Genomic DNA, 6,495 nt, shown 5'->3' on the forward strand with positions numbered 1-6,495 from the left:
AGACTCTGGTGGTGAAGTCCAAGCTCCACCCAGATCCAGTTGTGGACAATGCTCATTATTAAATCAGGCAGGCTTAGTCATATCTTGTAAGGAACATCTGGACAACTTCTTCAGCGCTGAGACTGGACGGACTCCTCCTGCTGGCAGCTGGTGCCCCTGGCACCTCATGAGGATTGTGAGGGCATAATCTGTTCTGCTCTGCAAATGAAATAAGAGCTTAAATGGGCAAAAGCGCTATGTTATTCATGGGCGAGCATTTTGGTGCAAGAAAAAACAAACCTGCGGGAGAAACTGGAAGGAACAAAGACAACCTGCTTTTCTCCTGTGAAGAAAGGCATCAAAGCCATTTCAAAAGAAAGGACAGCATGAGGAAAAGCAGCAGTGCTCACCCAGCCACACAAACACTCATGACCAGCTCATCCATAGCTTTTACCAGAGCTGGCAGGCATGCATGGTCTTCTCCCACCTGAGAGCCTTGCCACACATCTCCCTCTTACATGCTGCACTGCTGCCTGCTGACACCCTCCTGCCTCCCGTCCAGTCCTTTGCATGGGCAGCCAGCGTCTCGGGTTTGAGCTGGCATCTGACCCGAACAACTGCAGCCTGTGGCAATTTCAAGACTGTGCTTCCCCTCTAATCAGTTGGTGTTTGCAATACCAACTATTATCTTTCTAGTTGTACCCTGCTGAGGACAATGGCTCCTTATTTCCTACCACAAATACTGGGTTCCTATTAACCTCCTGCTGCCCCTCCTCTGTCCCCCATCCACATTAAAGGAAAGCATCCCTAATGACTACAGTGATGGGAAACACGGCAACAGACAGTCATAAATTAAGACTCACTCAGAGTTTTCAATTATTTGTACCCTGTATCCTCTGTTCAAACACTTACCTGCTGCTTGGAAAATGCTTTCATGGGTATTTCCACTCTGAACATGAATAAGCACTGGAAGCTATTTGAAACCAGACACTACTGTATGGGTGTATGCCGTGTCAGAAGTTGGTGTAAATCCGAGTAATTCCAGTGGGCCACATGCCTCCCTTTCAGTATGATCCCGAAGGTGGGGGTATTTGTGGGTCGACACAGCAAGGAGCTGGGTCTGGCTGCTCCTTGCCCTTTGCACGGGGCTCCACAGCTCCTGCTGCACCAAGACTTTGGATTCCTGTCACTGTGGGGCCCAGAGATGGGGACCCAATGCAACAAGTGCAAATCCTGGCTTAGCTCAGGGCTGCCACCAAACTCAGAGCTGGGCCTACAGATCCCACCTTTATGTGCTGACATGCACGGTGATCCCGACGTCTAGGCACCGTTCTCGGTTACATCAACAAACATTTGCAGTGATCCCACTAATGCCCACGCAGCTACTGCCTACGTCTGCCAGGGAAAGTGCGAACAGGCTCTGGCTGTGCAAGTTTAACCTGCAGAGTTTAAGCGAGAGGATGGGTGGGTGGAAGTGGCAAAGAAGCGCAGCGTGATCCTCACGTTGTATGCAATGGGTGGGCTTGCCTGTTGACGGTCAGCCCCATCCCGGGCTCCAGGCGAGTGGCCCACTCCTGGCCATGTCACTGCGGCCTTTTTAGCAGTGTCCCTGCACCGGGCTTGCCCACCTTTGCACCCTTTCTCCAAACTGCCTCTGCCCAGAGAGGCCAAAATCCCTGCTCACAGTTCAGAGCGGGGCAGTTGAAGCCTCCGGTCACAATCTCTCCTCGGGGCAGAGCCACAAGCCACAGGGCCGATGCCGGAGGGGCTCACGCTTCCCGCACACCAGCGCCTGGCGCGGGGCCCTGTGCGGACGGGGCTCCGGCTGCGGGAAACGCGCCTCAGGGCGGGCTCCCCCGCTGCCCACGGGGCGCGCGTGGGGACGGCGCTCTGCAGAGCGACGCGGGGCTCCCTCGGGCGGCGGGAGCGGGCGCGGGGCCGCCGCGGAGCGCCCCGAGGGCAGCGCGGGAGGCGGCGGCGGCGGCGGCGAGGGGGGCGGCGGTGCCCGCGGCGGGGCGGGCGCAGGGCGCGGGGGGCGGGCGCGGGGCGGGGCGGAGGCGGCCGGAGCCCCCGGGATCCGCCGGCACCTCCCGGGCCCGGCACTCGCCGCCGCCGCCGCCAACTTCGGCCGGGAGCCGCCGCCGGAGCGGAGCGGAGCGGAGCGCCGGGCAGGGCAGCGCCGGGAGCCTCGCGCCCTCTCGCAGCCCGCGGGGCTCTGGGCGCGGCGGCGGGGCCGCGGCCCCGGGGCAGGTGCGTCCCCTCGCGGTCTCCGGCCGCCGCGGCGAGGGGCGCGGGGCACCGGCTCACCTGCCGCCGCCGCGGGACACGGCGCCCGGCGCCTGCAGGTAGGAGGCGGCCCCGGCCCGCCGCGCCGCCGGGAGGGCGAGCGGAGGAAGGGGAGCGAAGGGAGGCGGCGTTTCGCCCCGGCGGCCCGGTGAGAGGCGGGAAGCGGCGCCGTCCGGGCCGGGGAGGGTTCTCCCGTTAGCCCCGTCCGCGACGGGCCGGGCAGCGCCGGGACGCGGCTACCGGGGGCCGTCGGGGGCCTCCGCGGCGTCGGCAGGACCCCGGTCTGCGGCCCGTCGCGCCGAACGGCAGCGCTGCCGGCGGCCGGGGCCCCTCGGGGCTGCGGGGAGCGCGGTCCGGCCCCGCCACTGGGGTACGAGGGGAGCCGGGGCGGCCCGCGGGTCTGGGGCCGGGGACGGGCCCCGCGCCGGCTGCAGGGGCGCCCCTTCGGGGAGCTGGGTGTCACTGGGGCGAAAGGGCGCTATTCTGAGGTGACAGGCAACGCTTTGGCTGAACTGAAGTTTCTCCGGCATGTGGCACCTTGCTCCGGCTGGACAGACACCCCTCTGGCATGCAGAGTCAGCCGTGTCCCTCCCGGGCACAACCATGGACCCATCCGCTGTCCTCAGAGGCCCCTGCTCACGTCGTCTTTGCCTGCACCCATGCGCAACGTCGTGGCGATGCCCGTAACTCCTGCATCGCTTTGTGTAACGCTTACTCTTTTGGGGAAGTGTGGGCGCACCGTTTCCCTCAGTGGCCTGGGCCAAAGAGCTTCCCCGGCAGACTTGATGTGCTGCGATGCACTCGGTTGCCTCATGCTTGTTGTAATTTCTCCGACTCACGGGTGAGCATCGCTGTTGCCTATGCAACTTTTACTGGGCTCTCCATGCTTCCTTCCATGCACTTCCTCGTGTGTCTTCACTGCAACTCTGGCTTGGCGCTCTGCACCCATGTGAGAAGTGGTCCGTCAGCTCTGTCTGGCAGAACAGAGCTATTCCTCACACATGAGCTATTCCTCACGCATGTTCTCACTGGGCTTTCTTCCCCCCCACCCCAGAAAAGACCCCTTTGGGCTTTTCTACCCAAAAGCTGTGGTCCATGTACATCACCCTTCTCGCCTGCACCTGCAGGCTCCTGCTGCCTCCGGGTGCACTCTGCTCTACGGCACTTTGCCGGCCCGCAGACCCTTCCCTTGGCGCTCATGTCCGTGGAGGGCTCCCTCCTACCATCCGTGTGCATTAACGGTTACGTAAAACCTTCCTGGGCGCTTATCTTTGTGCACCTGCTCAGCACCCTTTGCTCAGGCCACTACGTGCCCGTGTGCATGTCGCTGGCCTCTTCCCCTCCCGACGCCGCGCTCGCGCCTCCAGGTTCGCGCTCGCGCCTCCCTTCCCTTGCCCTTCGCTCCCTCGCTTACCTGCACGCGTTGACGCAGTTTATCCTGCAGCAAGGGGGGATTAATTTGATGCATGCTCTGCTAGCAGGGTGAGAAAGAAGCGGACTTTCTCAAAGTGTGTGTGGGATGGTGTCTGCTTTGACGCCGCTATCCTGTTCCTGGATGCATGGAATTCATGCACGGGAAAGGTTGGGTGCTGAAGGAATTCAGGTGGAATGTCTTTACCCCAAGCTTCCAGTGTGTGGAATAGGTTACCACGGGCGGCAGCAGAGCTGGCATAAGTAGTCATTTTTTTCCCCTTCTTTAAAGAAATTAGCCAAGTGTATGAGAGGAAAAGCATGAGGTTCAACTGCCAACTTGGGGTAGGAGGCAGAGCTGGACAGGCAAGCTGGCCTCTCTCCAGCTGTGGATTTCCTGTGCTTCCAGGCCCCATCTCTCCCTTGCCTTTCTATGCCCAGGAGTGCCAGGGAGAGATTCCTCCCTCTTGGAAATAGGTCCCTCCCTACCTTCTTTCATATTAATACACCTATCCTCTTGGTAGCTCCAAGCAGTTCCTCTATCCTTTCCACTGGCTCTATTGTGTAAAAGTAAAGTGTCTTTGCCTGTTGTTATTAAAGTCAGTTTGGAGAACATTGAAGCTGGATACTTTGATGCCAGCTCCAAGCAGAGAGGTCTTCTCTCTCAGCCTCTTCCTTGCCAATCTCCAAGAAGTCAGTCCAATGCCAGAACATTTAGAAAAGCTGGGTCTAAGATGTTGAGTGTTCCTATTCTTTTCAGATACAAAGGTGTGTCCTGATTGTATTTGCAAGGCTTTTTTTTCCTCCACAGTCACAGACCACAAGAATAGCTTTTCAAAGGGAAACTCCTCATGGTCGTGTATAATTACAAGTCTCCAGGAGATTGGATTCTTAGCAAGGGGTGAAATATTGTGAAACTTTATAAAAGAAATAAATCGGCAAATCTCAGTGCAGTCACCTTTGATGCTATTTGTTCTTTTCTCTGGACCAGTAGGCCTCTGAGTTTCTAGACTGCTGCAGATGTTGAGTCTTTTGTACTCAAGTTGTTGGGCTTGGGTTTCAAGGAGCACAGGGAAAACAGTCTTTTTTGAAACTACATGATTGCTCATTTAAATGAATATAAATTGTTTCTATTCATAAGATCTTTTTTCTAATGGCTGATCAAAAGTTCAAGTGAAAACCATTTCATCATTTCAAAATTAATTGGGCACACACACAATAACTGTTCCAGAGAGACTTTTAAACGCAGTACTTTTAAAATCTGGATGCAGCTAGCCAAAGCATGTTGTCACTTAAGGCAGCGCAGTCCGTGATTTTCTTCCATTTTTTATTTTCTTACAAAGAAAGGGGTGTAAACATGTTGGGAAAAGGAGCATAGACTTCATTAAAAGTGTAGTGCAGAGAAGAGTCACGGGAATTGTTCCTGAACTGGAAAAAATCCTTTCTAATGGGAGATTTAGTAAACATGGATCTCTGTTTCCTTTCACAAAGAAAATTAAGAGGTAGCTTGATGTGATATCTAAGTGCTTTCAGCAGTAGAAAGTATCTGGTAGTTAGCATTTTAATTCAAAGAGAGAAATGCATACCAAAACTCTGTAGCTGGGCATTTAATCTGTATGCATTCGGATTAGAAATAGGCAACATTTTTTAACAGCAGGGTGATTAACCATTGGAACAAACTTCCAAAGGAAATGTTGGCTTCTCCAGCTCCTAAAATCTTCAAATAAAGACTGAGTGTCTTTCTGGAAAATATGTTTTGCACAAGCATGAGTTATTGGGCCCACTGCAGAGATAACTGGATGAAATTGTACGTACAGAATTACAGAAAAGACCAGACTGTGTGAGCCGCTGCCCCCTTCCGAGCTTGGCTTATGAATTTATAAAGCTTACGCAAATCTTCCCCTGCTATAAGCGAGGTAGAGCAACAGGGTCGTTGAAAGCAGATTGTCGCTTTTCAGCACAGCTGTTCCACAAAGTAGGGATGCTCTCATGTACCCTATAATTACACAGGCTTTCTTTGCAAAAGCACTTTGCGAGCTGAGACTGATGCACATTGCAGGCTATTCATATGTAGGGATCCTTCACTTGTCCTTGGAAGCTGTAAAACATGCAATGAAGTTTGATGGCTTGCAGCGAGACTGCAGACAGCAGAGGAAAAGAGCGCTGTATCCCCTTGGGTCCTTAGGGCCTGGAAGACTCCCACTAGAATTTGGCTGAGGTTGCAAGACTTCAACTTCTTGTTCTTTCACTAAGTGCCACAAGCAACTGCCGAACCTCCGCTTTTACCCCTTTTTTCTCCTCAGAGAGGTAGCTCGTCAGGGCCCTGACTGGCCGTACCAACACCATCCCCTCCTTGGTTCTCCGTGGTTTCCTTTGGCAGCTTTCCCTTGCGCCCAGTCCCAGCTTTCCCTAAGTGCCTTGCTCAGGACTGAGGCTCTCCTCAGGGTGCAGTTTCATGCGCACCTCTCCAGGGACACTGTAGCACAGAGGTGCTTGGACGAAAGATGAGAAAAAGTGTCTACGCAGTGAGGCTCTCCCCCACCTGCTCACCTCTGAAGATGCTATTCTGAAATACCCCAGTCTGTGGTTAGAGCCCCCAGCAGTTTTGTAGCAAGGTGAATGGGGAGAGCTGTGTGAACTTCATCTCTTCCCCTTGGCGTGTATGTGTTTACCTGTCTAAATTTAACTCCCCGGCCAGCTTCATCCATCCTGAGCCGACCTGTTCTCTTGTGGCTAGGCTGTGGGTCTGGCTGGTGCTGCAGCATTTCCTGGCTGCTTGGGGCTCGTGGTTTGCTGCTCGTTCCCTCTCTCCAGCAAACG

This window comes from Tinamus guttatus, unplaced genomic scaffold (assembly GCF_059628265.1).
Source record: "Tinamus guttatus ecotype Peru unplaced genomic scaffold, ASM5962826v1 Tinamus_guttatus_pri_ptg000125l, whole genome shotgun sequence".
Classification (NCBI taxonomy): domain Eukaryota; kingdom Metazoa; phylum Chordata; class Aves; order Tinamiformes; family Tinamidae; genus Tinamus; species Tinamus guttatus.